Source organism: Rattus norvegicus, chromosome 14 (assembly GCF_021556685.1).
Source record: "Rattus norvegicus strain SHRSP/BbbUtx chromosome 14, alternate assembly SHRSP_T2T, whole genome shotgun sequence".
Classification (NCBI taxonomy): Eukaryota; Metazoa; Chordata; class Mammalia; order Rodentia; family Muridae; genus Rattus; species Rattus norvegicus.
Genome location: NC_141547.1, coordinates 107,043,919 through 107,063,662, shown reverse-complemented (window position 1 = coordinate 107,063,662; position 19,744 = coordinate 107,043,919).

Sequence of the window (19,744 nt, the reverse complement as noted above, 5' to 3'; positions counted from 1 at the left end):
TTTCATAGTCTATAACCACCTCGGTTTATATTTGATTTGAAATATCCTGAATTCTCTGTCAATTTTAAAAGACATCTTTGCTGTATATAAGAATCTTGGTTTGTAGTTACTTTCATGGCTTAGGAAATATAATTAATATATTATTCCATGCTTCCCTGAATTTTATATTGTTGATGAGAGATTATATGTTATTCTGTTGTTTCTACCTTTGTAGGTGACCTGGTGGTTTTTCCTTATGGCATTTTAATATTCTTTACAAAAAACAAAACAACAACAAAAAACCAAAAAATACCTACAGTACATCACAGAGAACTTCTCTGGTAATTAGTGCTTGGAGTTTTTCAAACCTTTTCTGTTTTAATGTCATTTCTTTTCTCTACAATTGTAAAAATGAAATGCTATGTTTGTTTAAACAGATCCTCTCATCAGACAGCGTATTTACTGCAGATCTTTCTGGCCCATAGGGTCTTAGATGTGATCTCTTAGTCACCCAAGTTTCTGCATGATTTAGTTACATTCACTTGCTACCATTCCCCTTATTGGCTTTTGAGTATAGTGTTTTTAATCTTGTCTTCTATCCTTGATATTAAGTCTATGAACAGTTCTTTCTGTTATCTATTTGTGTATAATCTGTTGGGTTTCTTGCTTCTAATGCTTTTGTCTTTTTCTCCCCAATCCCTGTTTCCTTGTTGAACTTTTCCCATGTTGCTGACCTGTTCATTTATGATTCTATTTTTTTTTTACTTTCATAATTTTTTTTAAATATTTTTTTTATTAACTTGAGTATTTCTTATATACATTTCGAGTGTTATTCCCTTTCCCGGTTTCCGGGCAAACATCCCCCTCCCCCCTCCCCTTCCTTATGGGTGTTCCCCTCCCAACCCTCCCCCCATTGCCGCCCTCCCCCCATAGACTAGTTCACTGGGGGTTCAGTCTTAGCAGGACCCAGGGCTTCTCCTTCCACTGGTGCTCTTACTAGGATATTCATTGCTACCTATGGGGTCAGAGTCCAGGGTCAGTCCATGTATAGTCTTTAGGTAGTGGCTTAGTCCCTGGAAGCTCTGATTGCTTGGCATTGTTGTACATAAGGGGTCTCAAGCCCCTTCAAGCTCTTCCAGTTCTTTCTCTGATTCCTTCAATAGGGGACCTATTCTCAGTTCAGTGGTTTGCTGCTGGCATTCGCCTCTGTATTTGCTGTATTCTGGCTGTGTCTCTCAGGAGAGATCTACATCCGGCTCCTGTCGGTCTGCACTTCTTTGCTTCATCCATCTTGTCTAATTGGGTGGCTGTATATGTATGGGCCACATGTGGGGCAGGCTCTGAATGGGTGTTCCTTCAGTCTCTGTTTTAATCTTTGCCTCTCCCTTCCCTGCCAAGGGTATTCTTTTTCCTCATTTAAAGAAGGAGTGAAGCATTCACATTTTGATCATCCGTTTTGAGTTTCGATTGTTCTAGGGATCTAGGGTAATTCAAGCATTTGGGCTAATAGCCACTTATCAATGAGTGCATACCATGTATGTCTTTCTGTGATTGGGTAAGCTCACTCAGGATGATATTTTCCAGTTCCAACCATTTGCCTACGAATTTCATAAACTCGTTGTTTTTGATAGCTGAGTAATATTCCATTGTGTAGATGTACCACATTTTCTGTATCCATTCCTCTGTTGAAGGGCATCTGGATTCTTTCCAGTTTCTGGCTATTATAAATAAGGCTGCGATGAACAGAGTGGAGCACGTGTCTCTTTTATATGTTGAGGCATCTTTTGGGTATATGCCCAAGAGAGGTATAGCTGGATCCTCAGGCATTTCAATGTCCAATTTTCTGAGGAACCTCCAGACTGATTTCCAGAATGGTTTTACCAGTCTGCAATCCCACCAACAATGGAGGAGTGTTCCTCTTTCTCCACATCCTCGCCAGCATCTGCTGTCACCTGAGTTTTTGATCTTAGCCATTCTCACTGGTGTGAGGTGAAATCTCAGGGTTGTTTTGAATTGCATTTCCCTTATGACTAAAGATGTTGAACATTTCTTTAGGTGTTTCTCGGCCATTCAGCATTCCTCAGCTGTGAATTCTTTGTTTAGCTCTGAACCCCATTTTTTAATAGGGTTATTTGTTTCCCTGCGGTCTAACTTCTTGAGTTCTTTGTATATTTTGGATATAAGCCCTCTATCTGTTGTAGGATTGGTAAAGATCTTTTCCCAATCTGTTGGTTGCCGTTTTGTCCTAACCACAGTGTCCTTTGCTTTACAGAAGCTTTGCAGTTTTATGAGATCCCATTTGTCGATTCTTGATCTTAGAGCATAAGCCATTGGTGTTTTGTTAAGGAAATTTTTTCCAGTGCCCATGTGTTCCAGATGCTTCCCTAGTTTTTCTTCTATTAGTTTGAGTGTGTCTGGTTTGATGTGGAGGTCCTTGATCCACTTGGACTTAAGCTTTGTACAGGGTGATAAGGATGGATCGATCTGCATTCTTCTACATGTTGCCCTCCAGTTGAACCAGCACCATTTGCTGAAAATGCTATCTTTTTTCCATTGGATGGTTTTGGCTCCTTTGTCAAAAATCAAGTGACCATAGGTGTGTGGGTTCATTTCTGGGTCTTCAATTCTATTCCATTGGTCTATCTGTCTGTCTCTGTACCAATACCATGCAGTTTTTATCACTATTGCTCTGTAATACTGCTTGAGTTCAGGGATAGTGATTCCCCCTGAAGTCCTTTTATTGTTGAGGATAGCTTTAGCTATCCTGGGTTTTTTGTTATTCCAGATGAATTTGCAAATTGTTCTGTCTAACTCTTTGAAGAATTGGATTGGTATTTTGATGGGGATTGCATTGAATCTGTAGATTGCTTTTGGTAAAATGGCCATTTTTACTATATTAATCCTGCCAATCCATGAGCATGGGAGATCTTTCCATCTTCTGAGGTCTTCTTCAATTTCTTTCCTCAGTGTCTTGAAGTTCTTATTGTACAGATCTTTTACTTGCTTGGTTAAAGTCACACCGAGGTACTTTATATTATTTGGGTCTATTATGAAGGGTGTCGTTTCCCTAATTTCTTTCTCGGCTTGTTTCTCTTTTGTATAGAGGAAGGCAACTGATTTATTTGAGTTAATTTTATACCCAGCCACTTTGCTGAAGTTGTTTATCAGCTTTAGTAGTTCTCTGGTGGAACTTTTGGGATCACTTAAATATACTATCATGTCATCTGCAAATAGTGATATTTTGACCTCTTCTTTTCCGATCTGTATCCCCTTGATCTCCTTTTGTTGTCTGATTGCTCTGGCTAGAACTTCAAGAACTATATTGAATAAGTAGGGAGAGAGTGGGCAGCCTTGTCTAGTCCCTGATTTTAGTGGGATTGCTTCAAGTTTCTCTCCATTTAGTTTAATGTTAGCAACTGGTTTGCTGTATATGGCTTTTACTATGTTTAGGTATGGGCCTTGAATTCCTATTCTTTCCAGGACTTTTATCATGAAGGGGTGTTGAATTTTGTCAAATGCTTTCTCAGCATCTAATGAAATGATCATGTGGTTCTGTTCTTTCAGTTTGTTTATATAATGGATCACGTTGATGGTTTTCCGTATATTAAACCATCCCTGCATGCCTGGGATGAAGCCTACTTGATCATGGTGGATGATTGTTTTGATGTGCTCTTTAATTCGGTTTGCCAGAATTTTATTGAGTATTTTTGCGTCGATATTCATAAGGGAAATTGGTCTGAAGTTCTCTTTCTTTGTTGTGTCTTTGTGTGGTTTAGGTATAAGAGTAATTGTGGCTTCGTAGAAGGAATTCGGTAGGGCTCCATCTGTTTCAATTTTGTGGAATAGTTTGGATAATATTGGTATGAGGTCTTCTATGAAGGTTTGATAGAATTCTGCACTAAACCCGTCTAGACCTGGGCTCTTTTTGGTTGGGAGACCTTTAATGCTTCTATTTCCTTAGGAGTTATGGGGTTGTTTAACTGGTTTATCTGTTCCTGATTTAACTTCGATACCTGGTATCTGTCTAGGAAATTGTCCATTTCCTGAAGATTTTCAAATTTTGTTGAATATAGGTTTTTATAGTAAGATCTGATGATTTTTTTGAATTTCCTCTGAATCTGTAGTTATGTCTCCCTTTTCATTTCTGATTTTGTTAATTTGGACGCACTCTCTGTGTCCTCTCGTTAGTCTGGCTAAGGGTTTATCTATCTTGTTGATTTACTCAAAGAACCAACTTTTGGTTCTGTTGATTCTTTCTATGGTCCTTTTTGTTTCTACTTGGTTGATTTCAGCTCTGAGTTTGATTATTTCCTGCCTTCTACTCCTCCTGGGTGTATTTGCTTCTTTTTGTTCTAGAGCTTTTAGGTGTGCTGTCAAGCTGCTGACATATGCTCTTTCCTGTTTCTTTCTGCAGGCACTCAGCGCTATGAGTTTTCCTCTTAGCACAGCTTTCATTGTGTCCCATAAGTTTGAGTATGTTGTATCTTCATTTTCATTAAATTCTAAAAAGTTTTTAATTTCTTTCTTTATTTCTTCCTTGACCAGGTTATCATTGAGTAGAGCATTGTTCAATTTCCACATATATGTGGGCATTCTTCCCTTATTGTTATTGAAGACCAGTTTTAGGCCGTGGTGGTCCGATAGCACACATGGGATTATTTCTATCTTTCTGTACCTGTTGAGGCCCGTTTTTTGACCAATTATATGGTCAATTTTGGAGAAAGTACCATGAGGAGCTGAGAAGAAGGTATATCCTTTTGCTTTAGGATAGAATGTTCTATAAATATCCGTTAAGTCCATTTGGCTCATGACTTCTCTTAGTCTGTCGACATCACTGTTTAATTTCTGTTTCCATGATCTGTCCATTGATGAGAGTGGGGTGTTGAAATCTCCCACTATTATTGTGTGAGGTGCAATGTGTGTTTTGAGCTTTAGTAAGGTTTCTTTTACGTATGTAGGTGCCCTTGTATTTGGGGCATAGATATTTAGGATTGAGAGTTCATCTTGGTGGATTTTTCCTTTGATGAATATGAAGTGTCCTTCCTTATCTTTTTGATGACTTTTAGTTGGAAATTGATTTTATTTGATATTAGAATGGCTACTCCAGCTTGCTTCTTCTGACCATTTGCTTGGAAAGTTGTTTTCCAGCCTTTCACTCTGAGGTAGTGTCTGTCTTTGTCTCTGAGGTGTGTTTCCTGTAGGCAGCAGAATGCAGGGTCCTCGTTGCGTATCCAGTTTGTTAATCTATGTCTTTTTATTGGGGAGTTGAGGCCATTGATATTGAGAGATATTAAGGAATAGTGATTATTGCTTCCCGTTATATTCATATTTGGATGTGAGGTTATGTTTGTGTGCTTTCATTCTCTTTGTTTTGTTGCCAAGACGATTAGTTTCTTGCTTCTTCTAGGGTATAGATTGCCTCCTTATGTTGGGCTTTACCATTTATTATCCTTTGTAGTGCTGGATTTGTAGAAAGATATTGTGTAAATTTGGTTTTGTCATGGAATATCTTGGTTTCTCCATCAATGTTAATTGAGAGTTTTGCTGGATACAGTAACCTGGGCTGGCATTTGTGTTCTCTTAGGGTCTGTATAACATCAGTCCAGGATCTTCTGGCCTTCATAGTTTCTGGCGAGAAGTCTGGTGTGATTCTGATAGGTCTCCCTTTATATGTTACTTGACCTTTTTCTCTTACTGCTTTTAATATTCTTTCTTTATTTTGTGCGTTTGGTGTTTTGACAATTATGTGACGGGAGGTGTTTCTTTTCTGGTCCAATCTATTTGGAGTTCTATAGGCTTCTTGTATGTCTTTGGGTATCTCTTTTTTTAGGTTAGGGAAGTTTTCTTCTATGATTTTGTTGAAGATATTTACTGGTCCTTTGAGCTGGGAGTCTTCACTCTCTTCTATACCTATTATCCTTAGGTTTGATCTTCTCATTGAGTCCTGGATTTCCTGTATGTTTTGGACCAGTAGCTTTTTCTGCTTTACATTATCTTTGACAGTTGAGTCAATGATTTCTATGGAATCTTCTGCTCCTGAGTTTCTCTCTTCCATCTCTTGTATTCTGTTGGTGAAGCTTGTATCTACAGCTCCTTGTCTCCTCTTTTGGTTTTCTATATCCAGGGTTGTTTCCATGTGTTCTTTCTTGATTGCTTCTATTTCCATTTTTAATTCCTTCAACTGTTTGATTGTGTTTTCCTGGAATTCTTTCAGGGATTTTTGCGATTCCTCTCTGTAGGCTTTTACTTGTTTATTAATGTTTTCCTGTGCTTCCCTAAGTGTGTTCATGTCTTTCTTGAAGTCCTCCAGCATCATGATCAAATATGATTTTGAAACTAGATCTTGCTTTTCTGGTGTGTTTGGATATTCCGTGTTTGCTTTGGTGGGAGAATTGGGCTCCGATGATGCCATGTAGTCTTGGTTTCTGTTGCTTGGGTTCCTGCGCTTGCCTCTCGCCATCAGATTATCTCTAGTGTTACTTTGTTCTGCTATTTCTGACAGTGGCTAGACTGTCCTATAAGCCTGTGTGTCAGGAGTGCTGTAGACCTGTTTTCCTCTCTTTCAGTCAGTTATGGGGACAGAGTGTTCTGCTTTCGGGCGTGTAGTTTTTCCTCTCTACAGGTCTTCAGCTGTTCCTGTGGGCCTGTGTCTTGAGTTCACCAGGCAGCTTTCTTGCAGCAGAAAATTTGGTCTTACCTGTGGTCCTGAGGCTCAAGTTCGCTCATGGGGTGCTGCCCACGGGCTCTCTGCAGCGGCAGCAATCAGGAAGACCTGTGCCGCCCCTTCCGGGAGCTTCAGTGCACCAGGGTTCCAGATGGTCTTTGGCTTTTTCCTCTGGCGTCCGAGATGTGTGTGCAGGGAGCAGTCTCTTCTGGTTTCCCAGGCTTGTCTGCCTCTCTGAAGGTTTAGCTCTCCCTCCCACGGGATTTGGGTGCAGAGAACTGTTTATCCGTTCTGTTTCTTTCCGGTTCCGGTGGTGTCTCAGGGAGGTGTCCTGCTGCTCCTGGGCCCTCCCCCACGGGAGCCCAGAGGCCTTATACAGTTTCCTCTTGGGCCAGGGATGTGGGCAGGGGTGAGCAGTGTTGGTGGTCTCTTCCGCTCTGCAGCCTCAGGAGTGCCCACCTGACCAGGCGGTTGGGTCTCTCTCTCACCGGATCTGGGAGCAGAGAGCTGCTGCGGGCCGGGATCCGCGGGTGAGGGACTTCCGCTAAACACAGAACGTGCCCGGTCCTAGAGAAATTCTGCTTCCGTGTGTCCCAAGCTCACCAGGCAGCTTTCGTGCAGCAGAAATTTTGGTCTTACCTGTGGTCCCGAGGCTCAGGTTCACTCGTGGGGTGCTGCCCAGGGGCTCTCTGTAGCGGCAGCAATCATCAATTTTTTTTTTTTTATTAACTTGAGTATTTCTTATATACATTTCAAGTGTAATTCCCTTTCCTGGTTTCCGGGCAAACATCCCCCTCCCCCCTCCCCTTCCTTATGGGTGTTCCCCTCCCAACCCTCACCCCATTGCTGCCCTCCCCCCATAGTCTAGTTCACTGGGGGTTCAGTCTTAGCAGGACCCAGGGCTTTCCCTTCCACTGGTGCTCTTACTAGGATATTCATTGCTACCCATAGGGTCAGAGTCCATGGTCAGTCCATGTATAGTCTTTAGGTAGTGGCTTAGTCCCTGGAAGCTCTGGTGCTTGACATTGTTGTCCTTTTGGGGTCTCGAGCCCCTTCAAGCTCTTCCAGTTCTTTCTCTGATTCCTTCAACGGGGGTCCTATTCTCAGTTCAGTGGTTTGCTGCTGGCATTCGCCTCTGTATTTGCTGTATTCTGGCTGTGTCTCTCAGGAGCGATCTACATCAGGCTCCTGTCAGTCTGCACTTCTTTGCTTCATCCATCTTGTCTAATTGGGTGGCTGTATATGTATGGGCCACATGTGGGGCAGGCTCTGAATGGGTGTTCCTTCAGTCTCTGTTTTAATCTTTGCCTCTCCCTTCCCTGCCAAGGGTATTCTTTTTCCTCATTTAAAGAAGGAGTGAAGCATTCACATTTTGATCATCCGTCTTGAGTTTCGTTTGTTCTAGGGATCTAGGGTAATTCAAGCATTTGGGCTAATAGCCACTTATCAATGAGTGCATACCATGTATGTCTTTCTGTGATTGGGTTAGCTCACTCAGGATGATAATTTCCAGTTCCAACCATTTGCCTACGAATTTCATAAAGTCATTGTTTTTGATAGCTGAGTAATATTCCATTGTGTAGATGTACCACATTTTCTGTATCCATTCCTCTGTTGAAGGGCATCTGGGTTCTTTCCATTTTCTGGCTATTATAAATAAGGCTGCGATGAACATAGTGGAGCACGTGTCTCTTTTGTATGTTGAGGCATCTTTTGGGTATATGCCCAAGAGAGGTATAGCTGGATCCTCAGGCAGTTCAATGTCCAATTTTCTGAGGAACCTCCAGACTGATTTCCAGAATGGTTTTACCAGTCTGCAACCCCACCAACAATGGAGGAGTGTTCCTCTTTCTCCACATCCTCGCCAGCATCTGCTGTCACCTGAGCTTTTGATCTTAGCCATTCTCACTGGTGTGAGGTGAAATCTCAGGGTTGTTTTGATTTGCATTTCCCTTATGACTAAAGATGTTGAACATTTCTTTAGGTGTTTCTCAGCCATTCGGCATTCCTCAGCTGTGAATTCTTTGTTTAGCTCTGAACCCCATTTTTTAATAGGGTTATTTGTTTCCCTGCGGTCTAACTTCTTGAGTTCTTTGTATATTTTGGATATAAGGCCTCTATCTGTTGTAGGATTGGTAAAGATCTTTTCCCAATCTGTTGGTTGCCGTTTTGTCCTAACCACAGTGTCCTTTGCCTTACAGAAGCTTTGCAGTTTTATGAGATCCCATTTGTCGATTCTTGATCTTAGAGCATAAGCCATTGGTGTTTTGTTCAGGAAATTTTTTCCAGTGCCCATGTGTTCCAGATGCTTCCCTAGTTTTTCTTCTATTAGTTTGAGTGTGTCTGGTTTGATGTGGAGGTCCTTGATCCACTTGGACTTAAGCTTTGTACAGGGTGATAAGGATGGATCGATCTGCATTCTTCTACATGTTGCCCTCCAGTTGAACCAGCACAATTTGCTGAAAATGCTATCTTTTTTCCATTGGATGGTTTTGGCTCCTTTGTCAAAAATCAAGTGCCCATAGGTGTGTGGGTTCATTTCTGGGTCTTCAATTCTGTTCCATTGGTCTATCTGTCTGTCTCTGTACCAATACCATGCAGTTTTTTATCACTATTGCTCTGTAATACTGCTTGAGTTCAGGGATAGCGATTCCCCCTGAAGTCCTTTTATTGTTGAGGATAGCTTTAGCTATCCTGGGTTTTTTGTTATTCCAGATGAATTTGCAAATTGTTCTGTCTAACTCTTTGAAGAATTGGATTGGTATTTTGATGGGGATTGCATTGAATCTGTAGATTGCTTTTGGTAAAATGGCCATTTTTACTATATTAATCCTGCCAATCCATGAGCATAGGAGATCTTTCCATCTTCTGAGGTCTTCTTCAATTTCTTTCCTCAGTGTCTTGAAGTTCTTATTGTACAGATCTTTTACTTGCTTTGTTAAAGTCACACCGAGGTACTTTATATTATATGGGTCTATTATGAAGGGTGTCGTTTCCCTAATTTCTTTCTCGGCTTGTTTCTCTTTTGTGTAGAGGAAGGCTACTGATTTATTTGAGTTAATTTTATACCCAGCCACTTTGCTGAAGTTGTTTATCAGCTTTCGTAGTTCTCTGGTGGAACTTTTGGGATCACTTAAATATACTATCATGTCATCTGCAAATAGTGATATTTTGACCTCTTCTTTTCCGATCTGTATCCCCTTGATCTCCTTTGGTGTCTGATTGCTCTGGCTAGAACTTCAAGAACTATATTGAATAAGTAGGGAGAGAGTGGGCAGCCTTGTCTAGTCCCTGATTTTAGTGGGATTGCTTCAAGTTTCTCTCCATTTAGTTTAATGTTAGCAACTGGTTTGCTGTATATGGCTTTTACTATGTTTATGTATGGGCCTTGAATTCCTATTCTTTCCAGGACTTTTATCATGAAGGGGTGTTGAATTTTGTCAAATGCTTTCTCAGCATCTAATGAAATGATCATGTGGTTCTGTTCTTTCAGTTTGTTTATATAATGGATCACGTTGATGGTTTTCCGTAAATTAAACCATCCCTGCATGCCTGGGATGAAGCCTACTTGATCATGGTGGATGATTGTTTTGATGTGCTCTTGAATTCGGTTTGCCAGAATTTTATTGAGTATTTTTGCGTCGATATTCATAAGGGAAATTGGTCTGAAGTTCTCTTTCTTTGTTGGGTCTTTGTGTGGTTTAGGTATAAGAGTAATTGTGGCTTCGTAGAAGGAATTCGGTAGGGCTCCATCTGTTTCAATTTTGTGGAATAGTTTGGATAATATTGGTATGAGGTCTTCTATGAAGGTTTGATAGAATTCTGCACTAAACCCGTCTGGACCTGGGCTCTTTTTGTTTGGGAGACCTTTAATGACTGCTTCTATTTCCTTAGGAGTTATGGGGTTGTTTAACTGGTTTATCTGTTCCTGATTTAACTTCGGTACCTGGTATCTGTCTAGGAAATTGTCCATTTCCTGCAGATTTTCAAGTTTTGTTGAATATAGGTTTTTATAGTAAGATCTGATGATTTTTTGAATTTCCTCTGAATCTGTTGTTATGTCTCCCTTTTCATTTCTGATTTTGTTAATTTGGACACACTCTCTGTGTCCTCTCGTTAGTCTGGCTAAGGGTTTATCTATCTTGTTGATTTTCTCAAAGAACCAACTTTTGGTTCTGTTGATTCTTTCTATGGTCCTTTTTGTTTCTACTTGGTTGATTTCAGCTCTGAGTTTGATTATTTCCTGCCTTCTACTCCTCCTGGGTGCATTTGCTTCTTTTTGTTCTAGAGCTTTTAGGTGCGCTGTCAAGCTGCTGGCATATGCTCTTTCCTGTTTCTTTCAGCAGGCACTCAGAGCTATGAGTTTTCCTCTTAGCACAGCTTTCATTGTGTCCCATAAGCTTGGGTATGTTGTACCTTCATTTTCATTAAATTCTAAAAAGTCTTTAATTTCTTTATTTATTTCTTCCTTGACCAGGTTATCATTGAGTAGAGCATTGTTCAATTTCCACGTATATGTGGGCATTCTTCCCTTATTGTTATTGAAGACCAGTTTTAGGCCGTGGTGGTCCGATAGCACTCATGGGATTATTTCTATCTTTCTGTACCTGTTGAGGCCCGTTTTCTGACCAATTATATGGTCAATTTTGGAGAAAGTACCATGAGGAGCTGAGAAGAAGGTATATCCTTTTGCTTTAGGATAGAATGTTCTATAAATATCCGTTAAGTCCATTTGGCTCATGACTTCTCTTAGTCTGTCGACATCACTGTTTAATTTCTGTTTCCATGATCTGTCCATTGATGAAAGTGGGGTGTTGAAATCTCCCACTATTATTGTGTGAGGTGCAATGTGTGTTTTGAGCTTTAGTAAGGTTTCTTTTACATATGTAGCTGCCCTTGTATTTGGGGCATAGATATTTAGGATTGAGAGTTCATCTTGGTGGATTTTTCCTTTGATGAATATGAAGTGTCCTTCCTTATCTTTTTTGATGACTTTTAGTTGGAAATTGATTTTATTTGATATTAGAATGGCTACTCCAGCTTGCTTCTTCTGACCATTTGCTTGGAACGTTGTTTTCCAGCCTTTCACTCTGAAGTAGTGTCTGTCTTTGTCTCTGAGGTGTGTTTCCTGTAGGCAGCAGAATGCAGGGTCCTCGTTGCGTATCCAGTTTGTTAATCTATGTCTTTTTATTGGGGAGTTGAGGCCATTGATATTGAGAGATATTAAGGAATAGTGATTATTGCTTCCCGTTATATTCATATTTGGATGTGAGGTTATGTTTGTGTGCTTTCATTCTCTTTGTTTTGTTGCCAAGACGATTAGTTTCTTGCTTCTTCTAGGGTATAGCTTGCCTCCTTATGTTGGGCTTTACCATTTATTTTCCTTTGTAGTGCTGGATTTGTAGAAAGATATTGTGTAAATTTGGTTTTGTCATGGAATATCTTGGTTTCTCCATCAATGTTAATTGAGAGTTTTGTTGGATACAGTAACCTGGGCTGGCATTTGTGTTCTCTTAGGGTCTGTATAACATCAGTCCAGGATCTTCTGGCCTTCATAGTTTCTGGCAAGAAGTCTGGTGTGATTCTGATAGGTCTCCCTTTATATGTTACTTGACCTTTTTCTCTTACTGCTTTTAATATTCTTTCTTTATTTTGTGCGTTTGGTGTTTTGACAATTATGTGACGGGAGGTGTTTCTTTTCTGGTCCAATCTATTTGGAGTTCTGTAGGCTTCTTGTATGTCTATGGGTATCTCTTTTTTTAGGTTAGGGAAGTTTTCTTCTATGATTTTGTTGAAGATATTTACTGGTCCTTTGAGCTGGGAGTCTTCACTCTCTTCTATACCTATTATCCTTAGGTTTGATCTTCTCATTGAGTCCTGGATTTCCTGTATGTTTTGGACCAGTAGCTTTTTCCGCTTTACATTATCTTTGACAGTTGAGTCAATGATTTCTATGGAATCTTCTGCTCCTGAGATTCTCTCTTCCATCTCTTGTATTCTTTTGGTGAAGCTCGTATCTACAGCTCCTTGTCTCTTCTTTTGGTTTTCTATATCCAGGGTTGTTTCCATGTGTTCTTTCTTGATTGCTTCTATTTCCATTTTTAATTCCTTCAACTGTTTTACTGTGTTTTCCTGGAATTCTTTCAGGGATTTTTCTGTCTCCTCTCTATGTGCTTCTACTTGTTCATTTATGTTTTCCTGGAATTCTTTCAGGGATTTTTGTGTCTCCTCTCTATGGGCTTCTACTTGTTTATTTATGTTTTCCTGGAATTCTTTCAGGCATTTTTGCGATTCCTCTCTGTAGGCTTCTACTTGTTCTCTAAGGGAGTTTTTTACGTCTTTCTTGAAGTCCTCCAGCATCATGATCAAAAATGATTTTGAAACTAGATCTTGCTTTTCTGGTGTGTTTGGATATTCCATGTTTGTTTTGATGGGAGAATTGGGCTCCGATGGTTCCATGTAGTCTTGGTTTCTGTTGCTTGGGTTCCTGCGCTTGCCTCTCGCCATCAGATTATCTCTAGTGTTACTTTGTTCTGCTATTTCTGACAGTGGCTAGACTGTCCTATAAGCCTGTGTGTCAGGAGTGCTGTAGACCTGTTTTCTTCTCTTTCAGTCAGTTATGGGGACAGAGTGTTCTGCTTTCGGGCGTGTAGTTTTTCCTCTCTACAGGTCTTCAGCTGTTCCTGTGGGCCTGTGTCTTGAGTTCACCAGGCAGCTTCTTGCAGCAGAAAAGTTGGTCTTACCTGTGGTCCCGAGGCTCAAGTTCGCTCGTGGGGTGCTGCCCACGGGCTCTCTGCCTATGATTCTATTTTTACCATGCATTCTGTTGATGCTTCATATATTTCTTTCCAGATCCTGTATTGAATTTACCTGCTTATTTGTATCCTTATTTATGTCATTAGTTTTTTGTAACAGAAAACTTTTGAAACCTTCATCTGGTCTGTTAACTGTTTAACTGTGTTTGAGATAAGTAAGGAGTTATCTCTTTCAGGAGTCATGTTGCCTTGGCTTTCCATGTTATAAGTTTTCTATGGTGTGTGTTTCTACAGTGCCATTTGTGTATCTGTTGATTGGAATACCTTTGTTTTTTTTTTTTGTTTGTTTGTTTTTTCAGGAGCAGCAGTATCTTCTTACTGGGTGACCCACTCTTGACTGAATCCAAGAGCAATTCAGCAAGGAGAAAACCAACTACTTTTGGAAAAAGTTTCCACTGTGAAGCTGCTGAGGCTTTCTCTGGCTGACCTCTCTGTGTTGACTTTTCTCTTTTTTTTTTCACTCTTACATCTAACTTTTAATTTCATTTGTGATTCTGATTGCATCCCTCTCCTCAAAACAGAGTCTTGTTTTCTGTCTTTGATTTCTTCACTTGATCATAAGGAGGCAGCATCTAGTTCCACCATCTTACCTGGAATCAGCTTAAAAGGACAAACATTTGACAAAGGAACCATCTCAATTTGACCAATTAAAAAAGTGGATTCTGTTACAGAATGGCTCACATGTCTTTACAGTTTCTTTCCTACTGGTTAATTAAGTGGTCACTATTGGAAAGTGATTTTTATTTCCTACCTACTTGGTTTATTCCAACCAAGCTTAATTTCCACTAATAATTTATTGAAAGTAAAATAAATTATTAGTGATGTCCTAAAGATCCAGGTGCTGGTTAGTATTCTGAAAAGGAAGCCTTCAGAGATCTGGAGAAATGGAGCTGTGGTTAAAGTACACGCTATTCTTCTAGAGGACCTCCGTTTATTTGTTGGCCCCTAGGTAGAGCAGTTTCAGCTGCTTATAGCACCAGTTCCAGAGAGTCTGGCTTCCTCTTTTGGCCTCTGTGGGTATATACTCATCCACATGTACCTATTATTAAAAATAAAACTTTAAAATGAAATAATCATTGTGGCTGCTTATATTATGTTAATTTGGGTCCCCAAAATTGTTTGCATAGCCATCATGTAGGAGCCAAGGAATAACAGCCTCAAGCCAATTGTGTCCAGGGCAGCAAAGATGGAGTACAGGATTCAGTGAGTAATGACTGGGGTACTGGAGGAGGTGGATTAGCCACATGGAGATTAGGAAGTCACCTAGCCATTGAGCTGTTTTAGGTATATCAAAATATAAAGGCTGTGTATGTGTATTTGGGAACCCAGAACATTGGGGCAAGTGGCAAGGAACAACACAGCTGCCTGGACAATCACATAAATAATTGGGTACTACTATGAATCATCTAGGAGAAAAATCAAAATTCTTGAAAAAAGTTTAAGTAAGCAGTTCTATGACAAATTACAAGAAAAGAAATACCCCAAATTTTGTATATAGGAAGTTTCTTTGTTTTTACTATCTCTGGGAAGTCAGTTTGCAAAGCAATCTTTTGCACATCGTTTAATCTGTGTATGTTAAGCCTATATACATAGGAACTCCATGTCAGGGTGATTGGAGCCCTTGGAGCTAGGCAGTTTGGACTCAAATCCTTGCTCCCCCACTTACTAACTGTAGGACTTCCAGCACCTTGGGAAATTACTTAACCTCTTAAAGCTTTGGTTTCTTCATTTCTCGAACAGGATAAGTAGTTTTAATTTATACAAGGTTGTATTCGGTGTGAACCAAACATCTGAAAAATTCCACCTATCATCAGTATGACTAGGTATAAGAGAGATTTTTTGCCTTAGTAATAAAAAACTTTCTTAATTTTATATATAGTTGGTGTTTAGTAAATGTTCTTTTCTACATCAATTGTTTAACTTCTACCCATTTCCCCCTTGAAGGCACTACAGCCCTGAGCACTACAATTTTGGATAATTAAAATAATTAACTAGAACATGCTATTATATTGTGACAAGGTGGTAAGTTATAGATTGCAGGTACTAAAAATATAGGCAACACAGAGAAAGGAAACATTCTGAGAAGGTACTTACTTGTAAGGATGCCATCTTGGTAACACTTTCCCACATTTCCCCTTGTTTTAATCAGGTAATTGCTGATGTTGGACTAAATCCCTAGTTTCTTTACAGAGTTCCAGGTGTATGTGACTCTTTGGCCTGTATGAAGGGTTTTTTTTGTTTGTTTGTTTTTTGATAGTTGGTTCTTTTGTGGTGCTATATACTCTTGGGCTGCTGTCTGATGGACCGGCATGGAGGTTTTCACCTATTTTTGCCCACTGGGGGCTGTTGTTGGGACCCACAGTAGACTGTAAAGCTACCCAAGAGAGAAGTATGTAGTGGTATAAGCATTGTTAATTATAGGAGCAGTGGTGAAATGATAAAACAAGGTGTTGAGCTGAGAGGCCATTAGAGAATGGCTCAATGCTAACAGCTGGGAATTTCTATCTTGTTTAATTCTGATTTTCATGGTCCTATCCCCTCCAATTGAGAAAAAAACTATAGCTTAAAGGTATATATGTGTTACCAGTGTTGAACATTACCACTGTTAAGGAGGAGTCACTTTCAAAATGCTCTGCTGGGCACCGAGTAAATATTTGCCAGTATTTGAGAGGAATGCCAAGAAGTTCTGAAGCCTTAGGAGGAATGTTGCTTAGGCAAGAGTGGGGGAAGGGCAGAATAACTCCTGTTCACACAGCTGTGAAGCCAGATTTTGAAGCTCTGAGTTGAAAGTCTCCAAAAACTACCATGTGACCATCATGTTCATTGTTTTTGTGTTGGCAACTCCTTCAAGCTGCCTTAGAACACTTCTGTTGATCCTTTGGAAAAGCAAGAATTCTCTTCTACTGGTTTGGGTTTTGATCTGTGTTTGAAAAAGTCATCATGGAAAAGTAGGTCTGAAGGGGGTGAAGTGAAGCCTCCGACCTCACATTGAGGGCTCAGCAAGTTGCTTCATGTTGGCAGTGTGCAGTTGCCTCTGCTCTGTCAGCTTGTTTGAAGCACCCATAAAACAAAACAGGCTCATTAAATATAAGAGGGTAAATGAAACTGGCAGTTGGGCCTGTTCAAATAGGCTTTCTTCTTTAGATGTTTACACTCTAGGAAAATAAAAAGCAAAAGACAAATATCTGCTTATCACTGGCTATTCAGAGCCTCCCATTTGGAGTTAGTGAGGTCAGCCAGGCTTTGGAAGATGAAGATGTTTTGCTCCAGTCCTAAAATTAATCTGGTTCACTGAAGTCATAACATAGTGAAAATATAAGGCAGGGACTTTTACTGTCATTTCATGCATCATATTTACATGTAAGGAGATCATCATCTCACATAGACTTGTCTCTGCTTGGGCTGACAAGGCCAGTAATATGTCTATCTGTCTTGTAGATAGCTCTCCTCAGCACTTTCCACTTTCTGGCTCTCTTCCTTCTTGACACCCCACCCCCACAACCACACACAAGTTTGGTTTCTTTTCTGAACCTACATTTTCCACTTTTTAATGAGCTAAAGGAGTGCTAAGATGTATAGACAGCTTTAGTTCTCAAAATCTCAGTTGGTGAGGTAAGTTATAATGATGTTGCACATCAGCAGGCAAATGTGAGGTAACTAGAACTCAACCTTGAGAGATGGTATTGTTTCTGACTGTGGGAAAAGCATTCCAGATTGGGTAGGGGGAAGGGGGAAGTTGGATCAGTAGCACAGAGCTCTTTCTAAGCAGTGGACACGTTTTGGGTGTTCCTTAATTTGGTCTGAGGAATATTTGAGGTTTGTGACTTCTTCCTTCACCTTCAAGTGTGTCTTGGCTACTGATGCCCGACTTCCATCTGGAATTTCTCTCCTTTGCTTTCTTGATGGCATTTTGGAGTCTCACCTCCAGTTCCCTATGGCTGTATATGTGGTGTGGTGTTGATGCTGCAGACCTGTCTCCAGCCAGGCTGCTCTTCTCACATCTAGTTCTCCATGTCTGTCAGCTGTCTACTCTCCTATAGCTGACTCTTCCCTAGTTTGAAACGTTCAATTAAAATTGAACTCATTATCTTTCTAGAGCTCTGTCTTTTTTCAGTTTTGAACTTCTGTGCATAAAATGCAGTGAATTATTCCAGAAAGGCATCAGCCACATGAAGTTATGCTGACCCCTTCCTCCTCACCAGTTCCTCGAGAAAGTGGTCTCTGTCCTCCTCATCAGAACCACAGAGAAAGTGGTCCCTTTGGGTCAGTTTGCAGATATTTTGTTTGTGTGGCATCAGTAATCACCCTTTTTCAAATTTCAGCTATTTTTTTCTCAGTACAACACATAGAAAGTTTTCCTAAAAGTGCAAATATTATTTTCTGGTTATTTCTTTTCTTCAAGCTATGTGGCATTCCCCCTGTTCTAAGTATAGTGTCTACATTCCTCTACAAGGTTTGTTCTTTTCTTGTTCTCGCTCTGCTGATTTCTCTTGCCTTTTCTCCTACTACCAAGCCTCTTGAGCTTCACTCATTCTGTAATGTGTGTGTGTGTGTGTGTGTGTGTGTGTGTGTGTGTGTGTGTGTGTGTATGTTTTGTGATGAGTTTTCATATTTCTGAAACTCTGGTCATGTTCTTCTCTATTTAGCATACTCTTCTATGTTTTTTTCTGTAATCTGGACTAGAGAATTGCTGCTTTATTAATTCATTTTCTCTTGCTGTAACAAAACGCCTGCAGTTAGACACTTATAAAGACTAATTTTATTTATCTTATTTAATGCAGAGTTTTGAGGCTGAAAATTCAAGGCTGTGTGATTCTGTCATGTCAGCTTATGGTAAGGCCTTGTCTTTGATGCAGTATGCTGAGCGTTGGAATAAGAGGGATATGTCCCATAGAAACACAATAGTACAGAGACTGGGAACAACAATGACCCACTCAATGTGCACTTACTGGAATCCCATAAGAATCTTAGAGGTCTCTGTTTTTAGTGACCCATTCACCCTGCAACAAGTCCTACATCCTACATGGTTCATTATTTCATGCTGCCACACTAGGAACCATGTTTCCAATGCAGAAACTTTTAGCAGACACTGAAAACACATTTGAAACACTGAAACTGCTCATATTATATTCTACTGGCTGCTTGCTCCCTTATATCTCATTAGACCAATCTTTTGAAAATTCTGTAACATGTTAGACAACCAGTAAGATTCTTATTTTGGTCAGTTGAGAGCATGAAGCTTCCTTCTGGAATGGTAGCTTGACCACTGTGACTGGTACATAGACTATAGAAACAGTAAAATTAAGTCCCGTGAAAGAAAGGATTTGAGGTTATTATGTTGTAGCTTCTGAACACAAGTTCTGAGAGGAAAGGACCAATGTATGATTTTTATTGGGGAATTCCCTTGGGATTAATAACTGTGAAGGAATGAAGGAAACAGGATAGGGCAGAGGAAATGTTGAGTTAAATAAAGTTGAAAAGAACCTTCAGCTGGTCCTGTGTGAAGCTGGCAGAGCACTACAAACTTGCTCTGAGATTGAGGCAAGGGAGCTTTGCCTTTGTGTTCCTCACAGCCAGCATTGCATGTGGGCTGCCTCCTGGGAAAAGATAGAACTTGAGACAAACAGCTACTATTGCCAAAGGAAATTTCTGGAAAGGGATTCAATTGTGACCTGTCAGTAGCCAGGATTACTGACATCAAGGAGAATAAATATGCTGGTGTGATGGGGAGGAGGATAATACCACAGAATTCACTACCTTGGGCTTAGTTTATGCCAGAATGAGCAATTTATATTTTATTTGATAGGCTATGGAATACCATGGAGGGTGTTTACTTTGAGAAGTAATGTGAGTCAGAGTGTATTGGGAAGATTAATCTAGCTGGGGTGTTTGGATTGGATTGGAGGAGGGGAAACTAGAGTCAGAAAGGCCAGTGGGAGACTTTTGAAACAGTGTAGGCAAGGAAATAAAGTCCTAAACAAGGATACTGGCAGTGGAAATGGAAAAGGTGGGTGGTGGCAAGAGATATAACGCTAGAATTCACAAGCCCTGGTGACTGAAGGTGAGACATGTGAAAGAAGAGGCCATAGTCAGATTCCCAGCTGAAATGTGAGGATGATGGCTCTGGCATTAGCAACTGAAGGACACCACATGTGTATGGATAGATCTGCTCAATTTGCAATATGGTAGCCACTGAAACAGAAGTGGTTGTTGGTGGCTGATCAATTATGAGTGAGAGAAGGCACATATAAAAGAAGTTAGGTGGTAATTTAAAAGTGGTTATATA